The following is a 19,286-nucleotide window of genomic DNA, read 5'->3' on the forward strand; positions in this document are numbered from 1 at the left end:
CGCAGAGAAAACAGCTGCAGGTGCATCACAGGTTTCTCCCCTGAAGTGAAAAACTAAGTGAGATGCCCCATGCTCTGCTGCTACCCGGGTAGGCATCAGTTAACTAGAAATTACCACTTCACATTTGCAAGGTCCACAAAACACAGTGTAATCACACAGTAGTTATTTTCTGTTGGGAAGCACCATCCATAAGAAATATACCTATGCAATATACAGTTATGGGAGTCCCCTATATAGATAGAAGAAATGTCACGTTAATCATTAACTCTGAACACAGTAATTTTCAATGAAATGTTTTATCTGACCTATGCCGGTCTTCTGAAGACAGGAAACTAGGAAGGCAGAACATGGATAAAACAAGCAACTCTGATGTGCTGACAGGAAAGGTAGAAAGCATGGGGATGAACAAAAAAGCTCCTAGAAGTGACATTCTCTCCTGAGTTAGTATTAAATAGTATACAGTCATTAAACTCTAAATACTACCATCACTGTGACACATGTCCAGTACAACATTCCACGAAAAAACTCTTAAATTAATTCTTTTACCAAGGTCTCATAAATAATTTTAATAAAATTCCCCAGGTAACTGCACCAATCGCTACTTTTCAGCATTGCTACTTTCACAGCAAGAACAGCTTTATTAGAGTTGCTACCCAAAAAGAATACTCATATGCAGAAGATACCAACATATTTCAGGGAAGTCTGAACAAAATTTACACTTGGACCAAATCTAGGCTTAATCCCACTATTAACCTAAGAATGACTCTGCTCTATTTGGATTTTACTCAATCAGTTACCACTGGGATAAGAAGGTAGTTTAGATATGCAGAGGACCCACCTATTTATTACCTACGGTCTTCAATCGGCATTACAGTTTGAAATTTATTTTGCCTGGAAGTAACTAGAACTTGGAAAACAACAGTGGTTCTGTATGCTTGATTCTGAGACATTGAACTTCAGAACCTCATTTTTAGAGGCTCAACACTTACCTCAAAGCCAAAGGCCACTACTAGCTTGTAGGATTTGAGCTTCACACGCTGAAGCCTAACACCGAATTTAATGCTAACTAGATGTCAAACGGAGCACGAGATTTAATGATTTTATATGTGAGAAACAGAAGACCTTTTAAAAGGCTCTATAATGAAGAACATGAGAAGTTCTATGTCCCAAATAAATTGCATTAATTTGAATGAAAGTAAAGCTTCATTTTCTTTCACAAGTCATCTTTACTAGAATGGAGATCAATTTAAAGCTTACGTTCAGTTTTCTTAACATGCATTTCATTAACTTATAATTCAAATTTCATTAACTTTCTTGGTTTGTCCGATGAAACTGAAACCTTCACTTTCATTAAAGAAGTAACTTGATTTGTCAAGTCAGAAAGACTGCCTGAATTTTTTTTCCTTTAAAATTCATTACAAAAGCTTTAATGAAAAAAGCATTTCCCTTGGTGGGTCCATAAAAGACTTTGGAGCTTATAACTTAAAGCAAGTAGGAGAAAAATTTGGATTTTCAAAAGTGTGTGGCAGGTAGGGGACAAATAGTGCTTTTTCATAGAACTTGGTTGTCTGTCAACCGTGGCATTATTATTATATTTATTACATCGTATTTACTTTTACTTTTATTATATAATAATTGAATAACAAGGGTGGGGGGTGGGAAATCCACACACACCCAAAACACACACACAAAAAACTAATTACAGAATTACCGTTCGTATTTAAACTTTTCAGGTGGCAGCTCAAGTGGCTATTTGCAGGTTTTTCCCAGGGTGATGATGACACATATAGGAGCGTTATTTTCTTTTTCAGCTCTTCTTCTCCAAGTACTGACAACAGCATTAAGGAGCTGCCCACCTTTTCCTGAAGAAGAAAATGATCATGTATCATTCGTGCAGCCCGAATCAATCAGACAACTGTAATTAGCTCGAATTAAGTAGAGTCGAGGAAAAAAGGCTTGGGAGTCTTTGAGCACTTGTACTTTGTTTTTGATCAAAGTCAGCTGGCAAGGAAAAAGGAGGAGGCCCGACGTTAGGTCACGGCTCCGGCGAGATACCCTTCAAGCTTTACGGCAAGCGGAGGTTCAGATTTCCCTGGGGAGCTGCTTTGTGCCTGCTAAACCTTCTACGCTTCGCAGCGCGCACCTGACCGCATGAACGACACCGTGCGCGGCTGCCAGCCAACACGAGAGGAACCCGCGGAGCCCCGAGGAAAACAGGACAGCGGCAGGGAGCACCTGTGCCACCCCCGCGGGGGCAGAGCCTCCTCTCGCCGTCCTGCTGCCGCCGCGGGCGGGCCCGGCGGTGCCTCCCGGCGCGCCGGGAGTGATTGGCGGAGGACGGCCCCGGTCCCACCCGCCGAAGGCGGGCACAGCGGACTGGCCCCGCTGGGAGCTCCCCAGCGTCCGAGGAGCCGGGGCAGTGCATGGGGCGGGAGGGCAGCCGGGGAGCTGGACGGCAGCGCTCGTTGCCGGCGAGGGACCTGCTGGCAGCATCTCGACGGCGGCGCCGGTGTATGCGTCCGGCGGGCGGTGGGGCGGCAGCGCGGCGGAGTGGAGCGGGGGCAGAGCCAAGTGATGAGAAGTTGAGGGAGGACGGAGCGAAGGTGCCCTCTCCTCTGCTCGGCCGGCGCCGCAGGGGCAGCCCAGCCCCGCAGCAGGTGCAGCAGAGCCCGGACGGAGGGGACAGACGGGCCCGGCGCCGCGGCAGAGGGGCTTCGGCTGGAGCAGCGCCTCGGAGCGGGCCGGACGGAGCCGCGCAGCCCCCGCGCCCGCTCGACTGACGGAGAAGAGCTGCGAGCGGAGCTCCGAGCCGCGGCGAGCGGCTCGTTACCAGAGGCAGCAACGCGGAGAGACGGCCCTGCAGGGAGAGCGGTGAGGGGGCGCGGGAGTTACCCGCGGGGCAGCGGGAGGGCGAGGACCAGAGGGTCCGTGTCCGGGCGGTGGGTGAGGAGGAGGGGGGCTGTCGCTTCACCTTGGTGCTTTTTCCAGTTCCCCCTTTCCTCTCGCTTCCCTCCCTGCTGTAACGCCAGAGGAAGCCCCGGGCGCCTTGCATCGCCCCGCGGCGGAGGGTCTGGAGGAGAGCGGGCGGCGGGGCGGGGAGCCGCGGGCTGACTAGAAAGCAGCCGCAGGGCAACGGGCGGCCGCGGCGCCGCGATGTCCGCGAGCAAGGGGAGCGGCGCGGAGGGGACGCCGTGACCGGGGAGCCGCGTCCTTGCGGGGGTGCCGCGGGGCGTCGTTTCTGGGCGGAAGAAAGGACACCTCGTTACCCGCCCTTACCCTGAGGTGAACCGGGGCTGCTGCCGCGGGGCCACGAGGGGTTTGGGGGCGGCGGGGAGCGCGGCCGTCCCCGGGAGCGCCCTTCAGCGCGACACCTGTGCGGCGTGCGCGGCCTTTGGGGACGGGCGGGCGGCCGCCCTCCGCCTCAGGCGCCGCAGCGGGGAGAGGCGGCGGGTCTCACCGCGGGCGCTGCGCCTGGAGCAAGTTGAGCGCCGTTTGTCCTGGGAGGAGGAGGAGGAGGACGAGTCCGCGGCGCTGCGGCGAACGCTGCCGCCGGTGCCGCCCCTCAGCAGCGGGCGCGAAGTTGGGATGATGGAGCGAGCGGTGACAGAACGTGCCGGCTGCGGGGCGCGCGCGGCGGCCCTTGGCGCCGCCGCCGCGCGCGTTACCTGCCGACCGGCCGCCGCGCTGAGGGGCGGGAAGGCGCTGCCGCAGGCCCGGGGGGGCGGCCGGTGTTGTTCAGACACCGCGCTCGGTGTAGTTCGGTCCCGGCGTTCCGCCGTGCTCCTCCTGCGGCACCGGGCGGGAGCGGGCCCCGCGGTGTCGCCGCGAGGAGCCGTCCCCACGTTACGTAAGTCGCGCCGGCTCGCGGAGGCCTCGTGCGCGTGTCGGTGCCCCGCCGCGGGCGCGGAGCGGGAGTGAGGGGAACGTCTCCGCCGGGTTGGGCCCGGGGCGCGGCGGGCGCTCCGTGCCTGGCGGGGAACCGCGCTGCGTGATCGCCGCTGCGCCTCCGCTCCGGGTTCCGAAGGAGGAGAGCGGTGGAGCGTGGCCTTGGGAGGGAACGCGGCGGGAGAGCTGCGGCGTTCGGCCGTCATTAAGCGGCGTCTTGTCGTTACGGCTCCGGTCCGTGCTGGGGTTGGCGCTGCCTGCGGAGCAACGGGGCATCGTTCAGCAACGCGCTGCTCGTCGTTGTCGGGATGAGCAGCAGTGGCGAACTTCGGTGGTGGAGAACCCTGGAAGTTCCTCACCCCCCAGCAAGCACCTTGAAAGTCGCAGTTTTGCTTTTCATATTTTGACTTTTTTGGGTATAATTCACTTAATACCACTTAATTGCTGAACGTTTAATCTAATAACTGTCTTGGTTGCGTTTCCTATCTTGAGCTGTCTGCCTGGTTTTCCAAGAGATGATCACACAAGCTCACCTGTATATGTGTCAGCTGAGTTCTATAGCACCAGCATGACATAGTATGCAATTAACCCTTAATTCATGTTTCCTTGTTTTTGTTCTTTTGTTTTCGTCATTGCTCCAGGCCAGACACTGGATACTGCAGTGACTGTTTTTTAAGAGCAATTAACTAGTTCGTGCTAGAGTGTTACGTTATTTCAGGTGGCTTTCATGCTATTGTGAAAATATTTGTTGAAATACAAGGAAATGAGTATTTGGCCTGAAATACTTGCGTTTTGTTTTTCACTTTTGCACAACATTTACCATCAACAGAAAGTCTTTGCAGGAAGCAAGGGAAAAAAAAACAAGATTAACTTTTTGTTAGGTGTCTATATGGACTTGAAGGTGAGAATCATGTTAGAGTAATTTGTAATCATTACTTAAATTTTATGTTGTTAGAGCACTGTAAGCAGTTGGGTTGTTCTGAAGCAGGAGTTGGATGGAGAAACCTGTAGCAGTAAGGAGGGTGTGAGGAGAGGGCATGGGAGACAATCCCCACATCCTGGTTCTTTGCAGGGTGGTGTCACCTGAGCTCTGACAGAGTCCTCTCCTTGCCTGTGCAGGTGGAGTGGAGAGCAGCTGACTCAATAAGGAAGTGGTAACGAAGCAGTGGATTGCATTTGCACACTGGTTGCAACTTCAACCTAGAGGATGGCTACCAGCTGTTACAGTTGATTGGCAGTCATTGTAGCTACAGCTTGGGCTTCGTCTGTGATAGAGGCAGGAGAACTCTGTCATAACTCCGAATTGGAACCCTGTGGTGAACTTGGCTGGTTTAGTTTTTTTTACAGAAGTTGAAGGTAGTCAGAACTACCATGTTCATGAAAATTTAATGCTGTATTTATCATGTCTAAAAGACTTAAGAGGTTGTTATCCAAATCAGCCCTTGGAAATGCGAACTGTGTTAGTTGGTTCTATTGGAGGAACTGTGTTGGGTTAGTAAATGAATGCTGTGGGTCATGATAACGTGGTCTAATTTGTAAAGAAAAACTAAGAGAACCTGTCGTAATTCAGTGTTGTGTATGACTTGCTGCAAGTCGACTTGGTTGATTTCCAGCAGTAGGTTTTATTTCCAGGAGTGGAAATGCAATGAAACTTAACAAAGCTGTCTCAGTGGTAGGTGTGTTAGTAGGTGCGCAGACACAGGGTGAGGAGGTACCATAGTAAAGCCTCATCCTCCATCAGACAATGTCACTGAGGGTGGCTTTGTTTATGGCCTTTTGTGTACCTGTTGAGACTTGTGTGGAGGATGTTTTGCTGCAACACTCCTCCTACCATTTGAGGAATGTTTTGTAATTAATTATACTGCTAATTGTAACAACAATGCCTGTGCTGACTTTTTCCTGATTGACCTACCTGAGCATCAACTGCTTTACTTCTCGATTTAAATGCCAAGTGATTTGTTGCCTACACCTACTTTCCTTTGTTTTTCACTTCAGGCTCTTGAAAGAGTTTATTTCCATGTGGCTGTTAAAGTCAGGTTGCTTCCTTTAGAATAGCACTAGGAATTCAGCTCAGTTTACTTGATCTTGAGTCCCTTGTCAGTTACTTCCTAGAAAATGACACTATGGTATTAAAAGCTATTGAGGTGTTTGTTGTAAGATGGCCTTCAAGAGATGTTTGCTAAATGAAATATATTTTCTCTCCAGTTCCTAACTTTTAAACACAAATGCCTTTATTTCTGTTTCAGTACTAGAGGGATACTGAAGCAGAGAAGAGGATTGCGCTTGAGAAATGCTGATGCATTAGAAGCATTTGAAATCATTCACTACCTTCTGTGTTGGGATTTTTATTCTTCAAAAATTTTCAGTGTGGTTTTATCTTTTTTGGTGTTTTAGAAAGAATCTTTGGGCTGAAGACTGATATTCTGATGCAGCTGAAAGTGTTTCTGTAGAGGCATTGTAGAGGGCTCTTCTCCCTCTTTTCCAGGAAGTAAAATAGACCAGAACTGTTAAATTGAATTCTCGGTCCTCAAGTGTGTGATGCTTTTTCCATTTCCCCTAGGACAACTTGGAGTGAATTGCCAAGACTTATGACCTCAGGTTTCTTGAACAAGGGTTAAAGACAAAATATTGGTAGTAATTTATGATGCTTGGAATGTTTATCTTAAATCCTCAGTGTGCAAGGTCCTGTTAATAATCCTTGTAATGAAGAAGTCTTGAAATTGTCTGGAGCTTTGTGAAGAAAACCTTTTAGGAATTGATCACTGCTGTTTTTCATTGCAAGTCCATTAAAATATTTTTCTTCATAATGTTTTATCATCTAATAGGAGAAGAATTTTCAGGTCTTATTTTTGCTGTTATGTAGTCCAACTGTGCTATTGATGAATAATTTTTTATTTTGCTAATTACATCAAAGATTTTTGTGCTACAATTGTTGACTTGGAGCCATTGTGTTGGAATAGTAGTGAGCTCTTTCTTTTGGAAGCTTTTGAAAGTTTTGTTTTTTAAAATAGAATTTTGTGTGTATTATTTCTTAAATATGGTCAGAGTTGACAACAGTATGGTTTTATGTAATAACTTAACTGTTTAGCTGTTAGAAACATTAAATGTAACAGACTAGACCTGGGACTAAGGGATGCTTATTAGATCAGTGCCAAGTCCTGAGCGTTTGGATCATTAGAATAATTTTTAGAAAAAGAATAGCTCCTAGCCCAGTTCAAAAAGGTGTTTTGGTATTTGAAGAAGTGATGGTCAATGGAGAAAATAGCGCCAGACTTTGCATTTCTACAAACAGTAAATGTAACAGTTGTGATTTAAGGGATTTGAAAGACAATGTAGATAACTGTTTAGTAAATTAAACAGTGTAGAGTTGCAAAAAGTAGTTATAATCTAATTTATGACTATTGCTCTTAAACAGCACTGTTCTGACACACATAATTTTGTTTGTTTAGGAGAACAAGTATAGCTTTTCTGTTTGCTCTATGCTGGTTGTTGGTTTCTATGAAAGGATGGTTCAGCTTCATGAGACAAGTGAAGTGACATTTTCCCTTCCTACTTGATAACCGAAGGGAGAGTTCATGGGAGATCTCGGATCAGCTTTGGGTTGTGACCTGCGTTGGAAGTGGGCCTGTGCTTTTGGAAAATCAAACCAAAAAATTAGGAAGATTGTGTCTCCTTGTATTTAAGGGGAGGTAGCAGTGTGAATGTGAAAGGTGGAGGACCTGCTGAGTTCCTTAGTTTAAGGCACTGTATTCTGTTAGAGAAATTTTCAGCCATACATAAACACCAGTCTTGAACAAGTTAGTTCATATGTTTGATACACCTGAGGATTGACTGCATAGCTGTAGCGCAGCCTTCAGACATGCAATTCCAAAATTCAAGGCCTCATTAGTGAAGATATTGATTAAAATCTAGTTATGTGTGCTGAATTTAGTGACTCTTCACCCCTTCTCCTGCGCTGCTCGAGTTGGAAGTTATTTGATTTCAGTCAAACGGATAAGGCTTTGCAGTTTAATGCCAAGGGCACCAAATCATTAAAAAAAGGCATTTAAAGAAGAATTGCAGAAACTTTCAATGAAGGGGAGGCACTAGCATTAAATAAACCATGGCCAGTACTCATGTGGTGTTACTTATTTGCCCTTAAGGTTCTTCTCTGGACATGAGTGGTGGTGTCACAATCAAAAGTTCAAAATGAGAAATTCTTGATTTCAGAGGATAGTCGAGTATTTCCTAGTTTACACTATGAACGAGATCAGAGAACCATTATCTCTATGAAAGAAATGTGGGTTATAAGAGGAATTTTGGCCAGGACACTGCTTTAAAAATTGAAATAATTTAAATAGCTTGTAGATGCACAGCTTTGGAGGCGAGGTGGGAAGGATGGCTGAGCAGCCCACACGGCTGTCACACCCAGAAGTGGAGGGGGATGTGCTTTCTGCAAGATGCACTGCCTGGAGAGGGAATGTGCTCTTCCGAATGAAGTTGTCTCTCCTCTGGCTGCACCTGTCCTTGAACCAACTGAGAATGCAGATTCAGTTATTCATTTGCATCTGTTTTGTTTCATGGGAAATCATGTCCTCCCTCGCCCCACCAGAGTTTGATTAAATATTTTTGTCTAAGGTGAGACATGGGAAATAGAGGAATAACAATGCAAACATAGGAGATGTTGTGCCAAATACATAAACGTTTTGTACTGCTGGAAATTCTATGATTAAATATTACTTCAAGTGAGCTTTTAAATTGGTTTCTTCCTACTCATTTAAGCAGCTGTTACTGAGTTGTGGTGGTAGTCTACATTGTACCTGTTTGTGGTTAATAAGATTTAGCACTTTTAAGTGAGACAGTTATTAGGGAAAGTAAATGCTGGATGCAAGTTAAGTGTTTATTTTGTAAGTTTACTTGGGAAGCCACTTCTGCCAACTTACCATAGTATAAACAGGTGCTGAGAAGTATTCTTTTTTATAGCAAGGGTGTGTTCAACTTGGACCTTGGTAGGAGTGTCTTGCTTAAGAGCACTCGGGACGAGGCTGCTGCTGGTGAAGAGCTTGCAGATGAGGTTTGGCTTCGGCAGCACTCAGGACAGCATGTTCCATAGGCAGCGCTGCCTCTGCAGGAGTTACCCTTGGGGTAATGCAAGGGTTCACCAGCTCTGGTGCTTACAGAGCCGGTAGGTCACGACTGCTGCGTAGAAGGGTCTCTGGAAGGTCTTGTAAGAATTTCCACTCAATGCGGAATTATTAACAAAATAAGAGCAGGTAAGCTGTGGTTATTTTCGTCCAAGTCCTGAGTACCTCTAAGGACGGAGGGTCTCCATCTGCTCTGATAACTTTTTCTGGTGCCACACCACAGGTGCAATGGAAAGTATTTTTCTTGTGCCAGTCCGAACTTTTTCAGCTGCAATTAATGGTCCCTCCAGTAATGGCAAATGCGTGTCCAAGGAATTTGGTTATGAAGCTACAGGGCAAGATCTGACAAGGTGGATTGGCTAACCTGGAAAAAAATCCACACTCTGATCACTCCAGTCTTGTTGTAAAGAAGTGGGTAGGGACATAGATGTGTACATGTAGAAGCACTCAATATGTATCTGACTGGTTTAATGTTGATTTGTTTTGGTTTTACATCCAGATCATCCTCTGTGAATCTTTATCTTGACCCTCTGCAACCTTTAGATCTGTGTCTCATTTTTCCTTAATATTTGTAAATTAGCAGACTGTACTTAAGTCTCAGGTTGTCTATGGAAATTCACAAACCTTATTTTTAGACCCTTTCCTCTCTGAAGTTATAATCCAGCCTTAGTCAACTACTGATACTCAAAATAGGCAGAAAGTTTGTGTGTTTAAATATATTTACACAGCTACTGAAAAAAACCCTGCATCTTTTCTTGCTCTTTAAGTGTAGTCTGCACCTTTCAGAAGGTTCCTGAGTTGATTGCTGTCTCCTGTCACTGTGAGTGATGTGATCTTGCTCTTAAAATCAGAGCCTGAGGATTAAACTACATATTGAGAAAAGCTGTTAGATATGGTATTGTAACCTTATTTTAACAAGTGAATTCTACTAGGAGCTAGTTCAAAGTAGAGACTACAAAACACAAAGAGGCAAGCAAAAGACATAATATTCTTAAAAAAAACCCTACCTGTAAATTTAAAAACGTAACCTAATGGTTAACAGACTGAACAAGTGGAATGTTGTTCGAGTGTGTTGTTGCTGCGTACAGTCTTGAGCAATTGGATTATTTTAATTGAGCTGAATGAGAGCAAAACATGATTAAATCAAGTATTTTAACTTTATTCCAAGTTCTATTTCGCATGGCATGAACAAACCTGCTGTAGTTTCACTTGTGGTTCTGTTTGTGTGGCTGGTTAAAATGTCGTTATTGGCTATAGGATGAAGTCAGCAATGGAACAAAGAAATTCGTTCATGCTTCTAGGTGTCATGTGGTGGCGTGACCAGGGAGAGCTTGTACCAAGCTGAAGCTAGCTGCAGTGAGAAGTGAAGCATCCCCAAACAGTTACTAAAGTTACCCAAAGTCCCAGTAAAATGTATTGAATTTGAAAAGTAATGTTTCAGATCCTGAGGCTTGTTCAGGAGGCAAAATTCATGCTTGTGTGATGGTGTTACATAAGCATAGGCTCTGTTTGTTGCACCAACAGATTAAGCTTACTACAACATTGTGCTTGGAAATTTCTTGCAGCCCATATGTCAGAGTCATTTCATCAAAGGAGAAGCCATTGCTGTTGAATGTGTTTAAAAGCAGGTAGAGCTGGTTTTTTTCTTTTTTCCTTTATCCTTTCTTCTTTTTCATATTTAATTCAGCCAGTATTTCAACCTGTCTTTTGATGCTAATGAGAAGGAGAAGGCTTCCTGGGCAGCTTCGAGCCTTCAGTGGCATCTTTGTCTCCATCAGCTGCTGTGGTACTCGTGCCCCCTGCTCTCTGCAGGTAGAATGTTTTCTTCTTTTTCCTTCTGCGCTTACTCCTGTAGCTCTTGACTGGGCAACATGAAACCTGTTGTGCTAAGTTATTCTTTTACTGGGCTGTTCTGGACAATGGAGTTTCACGCAGCAGGAACAGGGCCAATGGTTTGTGAGCCAGGAAATAACATTTTAAACAGCATGGATGTCTGTAGGTAATACGGAGTAACTTGTTGACTTCTCTGTTAATACCCTCCCCACCCCCGGTGTCACAAGGTTGTTTTTGGTTGCTTGCTTTCTGCTGCAGAATGACTGCAGCAGGTTGAGAAACGTTGCTCTATGATCACAGTACTTGGAGGAAAGATCTCCACAAGTTGAGGGGAGGATGTGTTGTTCATCAGACGACCTTCTCAAGTTGTTTTACATCAACTAGACACGTATCTCCATAAGGAATATATGTCTCACTCTCAAATTAATGGCTTTTTCACTATATGTAGTCAGCATCTATCTTTCCAAGACGTTGGAGGTGGAGCAACCATGGGCAGCAAGGAAAAGACCTGCATAATAGAGGGCGATGCGGAGAAATCAGAGTCCCTTGCACACTGGCTCGGGTTGTGTTCAGTTGAAGGTGCACAGGTTTTGGAGCAGGGTTTTAATTTCTCAGGTTTCTGCCCCGTTCTCCCTTTCCGTCCTGAGGTTCAGGATGGCACACCAGCTCCCTTGCAATGCCACGTGCGTATGTGGTCAGCTTTGTGCTGGCTCAGGGCCCCAGGTAATAAGCACAGCCTGACCGGAGCTGTCCTACTGATGTGTCTCTGCCGTCTTCCCCCTTGCTCCCAGTTCTGGGATACAACGCTGGGGCCGGGAGCCTGTTCTGGTCTTGCTGTAGTGTTTTGGACCTAGGCCAGCAGCAGAAGGGATGGGATGTTTTTTTCATGCAGCCATTCTAGATCTGGATAAGCCTTACAGAAGAATTTGCAATAGCAAATTTTTTCATTTGCTATGAAAATATTTTCAATTTGTTAACTGAGTCTTAAGAAAACATTGACAAGTAGACCAGTATTTGCAAATGCTAATCCCTGCTGCATAAGGTGAAAGATTTACAGACGATAAGCGTTGTAAACTACCCTGTTTGAATTGCTCAGTGCACAGCAGGACAGATAACTTGCTCTTCTTGCTCTTTTTACTTTTGGTTGGGTTATTAAAATATATTATTGAGGTGTTTAGAGTTGTTTTAATGAGCCTATTTGATAGGTCTGCAAACATTAATGTTTCATAGGGTGTAAAATCTTTATGCAACTCCTGCAGTTAGCTGGACTGGATCTTGAAAATGAGTACTGGTAAAAGAGACATTTGATAAAGTATATATTTTCAACTGAATGCTGTTTGCTCAGTTCCAGTGCACAGTGTTCAGATACGTAAATCATGTACAGGGGAATGTACCTTTGCCCTGTTGTAACACTCTTGGTGTTATGAAAACATTCTATTGGCTTTTATTCCTTGGCTCTCAGGTAAATCTTTGTGACTGATGCTGTCAATACTGCAGTATCATAATCTTAAAGTATGTGGACCTTGCTATGGCTTATAAATTACTGAATTTAACAGAGGGAATGTATTACTGTAATAACTTGAAAAATGGGATATAAGTTTAGCATCTGTTCAAAGAAAAGATAATCTTTATAAGCCTTTCTAGATATGACCATTCGGTTTCAGACCTGTAGGATGGTTTTCCATCACCATGAAGAGTCATTTGAAGCCAATTTTTCAGAAAACCAGTGGCAAGGTGCTACCCAAGAATATGTTACCTCAGTCACTTGCTATAAATTCATCTTAATGGGACTTTATGCCTTGCGTAAGACTTCGGTTCCCATGTAACTTCTTAAAGATCTATCTGGTAGCATGTCTACTTAAAATTTTTTGTGTACTAACTTTAAAATCTCTATTTTTGAAAGAAGAATACGTCTTCTCTTATACCTTGAGACCTTTTCAACGAGGATTTCTAAAATCACTTTTCCACAACTCTAGTACAAAAGCTTAGGTACAACCCTTTCATCTTGGTTAAAACCTGTTAAACAAGTAAGTTTTTACTAAAAGGTATTTCATAAATTGCATATCCTCTTGACTCCCTCTTACCTCCTTTCCTGTTGGCGTAAGTGATAAGCAAGTCTCTGACAGATGATGACAGGGACATCATAATGACCGTGGATCTTGTCTCTTTTATCTGTGGATGTGACGTTTGTGTACCCAATAAAATGCTTCAGTCATGCGATAAAAGGATATACTTGTTTAAGAAATTGTGCAAAGTAAATGCAGAAGCCTGCCCTTGTTCATGTGTGTGTGATAGCTTACTAATCGTTTCCACTAATTTCTTAATTTACTCATTTGATTGAAATAGGAGGCTATAGTTGCAAGCCAAATCTAACCACTTATCTAAAACGTTGCAACACAAAACCCACAAATGTAGCATGCTCTGCCTCAGCAATTAGTAACAGGATGTGTGATAGGAAAAACCTAGGAATATAAATCCGGAAGTTGTGCAATAAGTGTTACCAGAGCCTTTTCCTAGATAGTGGGATGGTTCGCTGCTCCAGGGCTCTGTCTTCACACATTTCGGGTGCTTTTGTGTTTTACAGCCTGTGAGTTGCGTAGTAGCAGCTGCTTCCTCACTTTAAACTGCAGTTTGCTGCCTGAAGTCACCTTGTGGGGCTGATGTACTTGAATGCTCCTACAGGATTATGGAGTAGTATTTCCTATTACCTACAGAGTATGTACAGTACGGCAAGCAGTAGTACAGGGTAAGTACATACTCTGGAGTTGCCAGCTCAAAGGGTTTAGGACTGAAGCTGTAGTTCCAGTTTGAAGAACGTTGTCTGTCTTACCGTTGTCTGTTATGTCACTGATGAACGTCTTCCTGTGTCTGTGATAATGTGATTGACTTCTGAGACTTGCTGTTACGTATCATTTGGTCAGTGTGTTTCCGCACTCTGATGCTCAGCAAGCAAAATACTGATGTGGACTGTTATTCAATCTTCAAGAATGTTTTGAGGAGGACCTGAAAAATTATTTGTATTGTTTGAAGAGATACCTCGGAAGATGTCACAAACAGAAAGACAGACCTATTTTTTTTCTGTTCATTCTTTCTCAGTTTTGAATGAACGTGCTGCATTCATGCTTGTGTGTCTGCATATATTTTGTCTTGAGTATCAGCTGCTTGTGTGTGGCTGGTGTAGCTAGGAGTTGGTTTGGTTGGTATTTTTATCACTGAATTGTCATGTAAGCAGTGTTGGAGAACCTTTTATTTGTCTTGGAGTATTTCCTTCCTTTTTCAGGCTTATATGTAACTCTAAGTGCTTTTTGTCAGCTGTTCCTTGCTATCTTAGCCTTGATAAAATGCTTTGCTTACAGGACCTTTGGTCTTGCAACTAGCATTGTAGGGCTTATTCTGTATTTGTTTAATTGAAATATTTACAAGCCTGTGAAGGTTGGGTACCATGATTCATCTGTAAAACTGAGTTTAATAACAGCTAAAGCAAACAAATGTGCACATAAAATAACTTAATGTCAATGGGATTTTGAGTTGGAAGGGCAGAACCGGAGCTTGACTAAATCAAGTAATGCATCAGGTAACAATCTGAGGTCTGTGCTCATTTCGTTCTCCCTTTTTTGTCCAAAAAGTATTCTGTGTTTCTGCCTTTTCTTCCAGTTAGCTCAGATCACTACTGTGAGATTTTGCAGAGTTTACAGCTCTAGAAGCAGGGTTTGTGTTCCCCCTTCTGAAATACTGAGGTTTGCCTATTGAACTGATGGTATAGAGGGAGGACAACACTGTGAGCAAGATGAAATAACAAATCTGCATGTTCGCAGAACTCTGGTGACTGTTTGCAGTACGCACCGTTTGCTGAAACGTGTACAAATCCCAGTTTCCCCTGTTTTGGATAACTCTACTCCTCTGATGCACATCCTTCGTTTTCCATTCGATTCTAGTCATTTCACTGCTAATTAGTATCCATGCTTGGCTTCGTCAGAGGTGGAAGTCCAGTTAGAATCATAGAATGGTTAGAGTTGGAAGGGACCTCAAAGATCATCTAGTTCCAACCCCCCTGCTATGGGCAGGGACACCCTCCACTATACCAGGTTGCTCAAAGCCTCATCCAACCAGGCCTTGAACACTTCCAGGGATGAGGCATCTACAGCTTGTCTGGGCAAACTGTTGCAGTGCCTCACCACCCTCTGAGTGAAAAATTTATTCCTTAAATCTAATCTAAATCTGTCCTCTTTCAGTTTAAAGCCATTGCCCCTTGTCCTATCACTACATGCCCTTGCAAAAAGTCCCTCTCCAGCTTTCCTGTAGGGCCTCTTGAAGTACTGGAAGGCTGCTATAACATCATCCCAGAGCCTTCTCTTCTCCGGGCTGAACAGCCCCAACTCTCTCAGCCTGTCTTCATAGCGGAGGTGCTCCAGCCCTTAGATCATGTTTGTGGCCCTCCTGGACCTCCTCCAGCAGCTCCATGTCCTTCTTGTGCTGGGGACTCCAGAGCTAAACGCAGTATTCCAGGTGGGTTTTCATGAGAGCAGAGCAGAGGGGCAGAATCCCCTCCCTCGACCTGCTGCCCATGCTGCTTTTGATGCAGCCCAGAACACAGTTGGCTTTCTGGGCTGCCAGTTGCTAAGTCTGCTCTGTTCAGTGCCTACTGGTGTTTGTTCAATTGTCATGAGTCATTGGAATCCTTTGGTAAGGTGAGAGTGCTCAGCAGCTGGGAAGATGGCTCCTTTGCTGAGGGTACAGCGCTGCTCTTGAGCACAAAGGGCACCTTCCATGGCAGAAGTCCTGGTCTTCTGCCCAAACCACTCAGGTCAACTCAGCAGACCTTAGTGCATGTAAAGAAAGGCTGAAAGGAAAGGGAGAACTTGAAAAAGCTCATTGCGTCATTGAACTCAAATCTCTGTAAAACCTGGTTTGCAGCTTTAGAAGTCAGGAGTGTTACGTCTTACGAGTGAAGGAAAAGGACTCTCTATTGTGAAGGTATGTGTAACAGCCTAAGAGCTGTTGACTTGTTTAAGTAGTGATAAGTATTTGTGCGGTTTGGATTCCACCTGGGTTGCCTACAGAGGTGCTTGAGAACCTCTTCTGTTCTAGATCTCACTGCAGTGGAGGAAAACACTGACAATGGTGGTGCTGGCTTGAAAATGCTGATTTCTGTGAGATACAAAAATAGTAGGCAGGCAGCCATGGTAGAAAGCAGAAAAACCCAAACATGCCTGTAACTTTTAATTAGAGTCATGAGCAGATTATTGAAGATGGGCAGTAAATCTGATCTTTGGTATGCTTTCCAGTACTGTAATTAACTGTTACATTAATTACTAATTGGAGATATTTTAAAACTATTTTTAAGATGGAAATGTAACTGTAGTATTAGTTCAGTTTTAAAATATTAGTGGAGATACTAAGGTGGTTTAATATAATTTATATCAAGATAAGTGTCATTCAGTTTCTTTGCATGTTGCCCAGTATCAGGCCTTTGTGAACAATGAGGGGAAGGATCTTCCCCCCCTTAATTTGCCCTCTGAAAAATCACCAATTTCTATATAGTCATGCTTCATGTTCTAGATCCTGCTTGGTCTTTCTGGGTGCATGGAAAAATCCTTTTTTTAAAAAAAAAAAAAACAACTGGGATTTAGACCTGTTTTGGTCAGCTGAAAACATAGCTTCACCAGTCCTCTGTGCATCTGCTTGGTGTTCTGTGACACTTTAAAACTCTTACTTTCCCTTTCATTTGAAAAAAAAAAAAAAAAACCAACAAAACCACTTGCAGGTTATTAAGTTGACAAGGAGCTGTTTGAATAGGTTTAATGTTTAACCTGTTGGTATTTCTTTAGTCTTTAACTTTTTCTTGCTGCACTCCAATAGGTGAGCTCTTAACAGATGGCAGCTGGTTTCACTTGTGTAAAGCCGCTCTGCATCTCTTTTTTTTTTCTCTGTACCAGTTTAAGCTTTTAGGGCTTCTTGGCTTTGATTTGGTGATAATTTCATGGGGTGTTTTTTGTTTGTTTTTTTTTGATTTTTCTTTTCACCTTCTGTTATAAAAGGGTGTTATATACCAGCTCAGACATGAAAACCATCTTATTGAATGCAGGCAAATCAGAAGCAGAAGGACTTACAGGTAGAAAATGGTTTTATATTGTTCAATTGGTGTGTTGTTGCCCTGCTGATGACACAGAGCACCTATATCTTCCCCTTCTCCTGGTCTGCGAAATGGGACTTGTGGTTGTGATGAACTGGCTTGCGAAGTGCTGTTAGGTATTGCCCTTGTTCCTGCTAAATACAAACCTTCCAAGCTCTCTGCCTCTGACTGGGAGGTGAAATGATGAGGCTTTGTCCTGCTGGTTCCTGCCAAAAGTTCAATATGAGGTCAATTCAGCTATTTCCCCAGTAAAAATGTCACTTAAAAGGCACTTCTCTAATACTATTATATGTTTAATACCTCTACGGCTTGGCAGGTCCTGTACATATATTTTCCTGTCCCTCTGGAAGATGATTGCGTTGACAAGGGGGGTTGCATTGTACGCTTTGAGAAGTGATTATTTTATTGATCTGTGCTGAAGGTAACACAGGATAAAAACTCCCTGGGGAAGCGTCTTGCACCATCTCTTGATGCTGACAGACCTCAAGAGGAGAAAAAATAACGTTTGGTAAAATGTGTGTAGCTATATTGACAGATTTCTGTGTTAGCTAGGTAATACTTGATAGTACCTTCATGAAGAGCAAAATAGCCAGTGCAATTCCTGTTTAAAATGTTGTTGCTGGATGAGGCTGGGGATAGGAAGCGGTGGGGTGATACCATCATGATCCCAGGCAAGTACTGCTTCGCTTCACATGGCTTTTGGTGGCATGTGCGTAACCCAGGCTGTGGAAAACACACCTTGGGGCTAAGGTTTGGATCTTCCTGCGCTGTGCTCCAGGCCTGTTTTGGGTCATGAGATCAAAGTACGGCCTGCCATGCCTGCTTCTGGCCACCTGTTGGACCATGAGTAGCCCTTAGGCTCCTGGAACTTTTGATTTATACCACTGATGGAAATATTAACTCTTCCCGAGTTTCCCAATCCTATACTTCGATTTATGGTTTTGTAATATTGCTGTTGTTGACAGGAGCACGGACTTAATACTGTGGGAAGGCTGACAGCATGGGGAGATGTAATCAATATTGGATTTTTTCCAAGTTGGATTAATCATTTTTTTTGGACTTATGCAACCCTCTGCTGAGGCTGGAAGCCAGTGAGTTTTATGGATGGGAGCCAAGTGGGATGGTGAGCGGGGCTTAGTGCTGGCACGTCCTTCCAATGGGAGCTCCTGGGAGGGCAGCTGAGCTCTGTGGGCTGCTGTGGTTTTCCAGAAAACCTCCAGTGAAAGCGAAGGCCTAAACTAAAAAGGCAATTTAATGCCTTAAACTCTCCGGCAGGCCAGGCCTTCATGCGGGGAGGTAAGCTGTTTATCATCTAGTAGGAGTGCCTTTTCCAGCTTTATTGGAGAGTGAGTAGGATTGCTGTTTAGTTGGATTTAACTGCTATTACTTGCTGAGGAGGACATGTTTTAGGATGATCTCGAGCACCCTAGTTGAAGCAGCTTAAAAACCAAATTGATCTCTCCTGATGTCCATGATAATGGTGCAGTATAGTGACCATATCATGCTACTGGTAATAATTGCAGCAAATAATTTTCTCCCTCTTCCCCTGAAGTGTTACCTCTGTAAAATTCAACTTTATGCTTAGAAACAGTGAAGCCTCCGAGTACTTACCAGAACGTTGCATCAGCCTGTGGATGTGATGGTTGTGTGGAGATCTCAATAAATCCTCCACATTGCCATTTTCCTCATTACTTGCCCATGGGTGCCATAAGGTCTTGCTGTGCACCTTTGTGCTGTGGGCTTTGTCTTGGGAAAGAAAAAAAACAAAACCCCCCAAAAAACCCTGTGCATCTGCCCAGCCTTTTTTGTGTGTACATACTTGTGTGCACACAATGCTGCTGGTGATGAGTAAAAAATGATAGAGTTCTCTAAGTGATGGTTGTTCATCTCCTAGGGTGTGGCAAACACTTTCTGAAGGCAAGTGTGGAGGAGGCTTCAAAGCCTTTTCTAAAACTTTTCACGTGTGGAACTTGATTGAAATAGTCAGAGTGCATTGTGGTGGTTTTCCAGCTTTACTTGGGCTTGGTGCACGCTTGCAGATGCTTCCAAGTCAAGCTGCTTGGAGAGACGAGTAGGAGAAAATTGAGGCATCTTCCAGCAAGCTCAATGTTGTATAGTAGTAATACCAATGTGAGGTGATCTGGTGGTGAGCTGGTAGCCTGCATAACATGAAAAGAAAACCCAAACCAGCAAAAGTAAACCAAGTCCTGAAAAATCTGTGTGGGAGGGTTCGAAGTAGACTGCCAGGAGATAAAGCCTGAGCGGCAGCATTCTCTGGTTTTGTTGGGCTTCTTTATGAAGGACACTGCAAC

This window comes from Tauraco erythrolophus, chromosome 5 (assembly GCF_009769465.1).
Source record: "Tauraco erythrolophus isolate bTauEry1 chromosome 5, bTauEry1.pri, whole genome shotgun sequence".
Lineage (NCBI taxonomy): Eukaryota > Metazoa > Chordata > Aves > Musophagiformes > Musophagidae > Tauraco > Tauraco erythrolophus.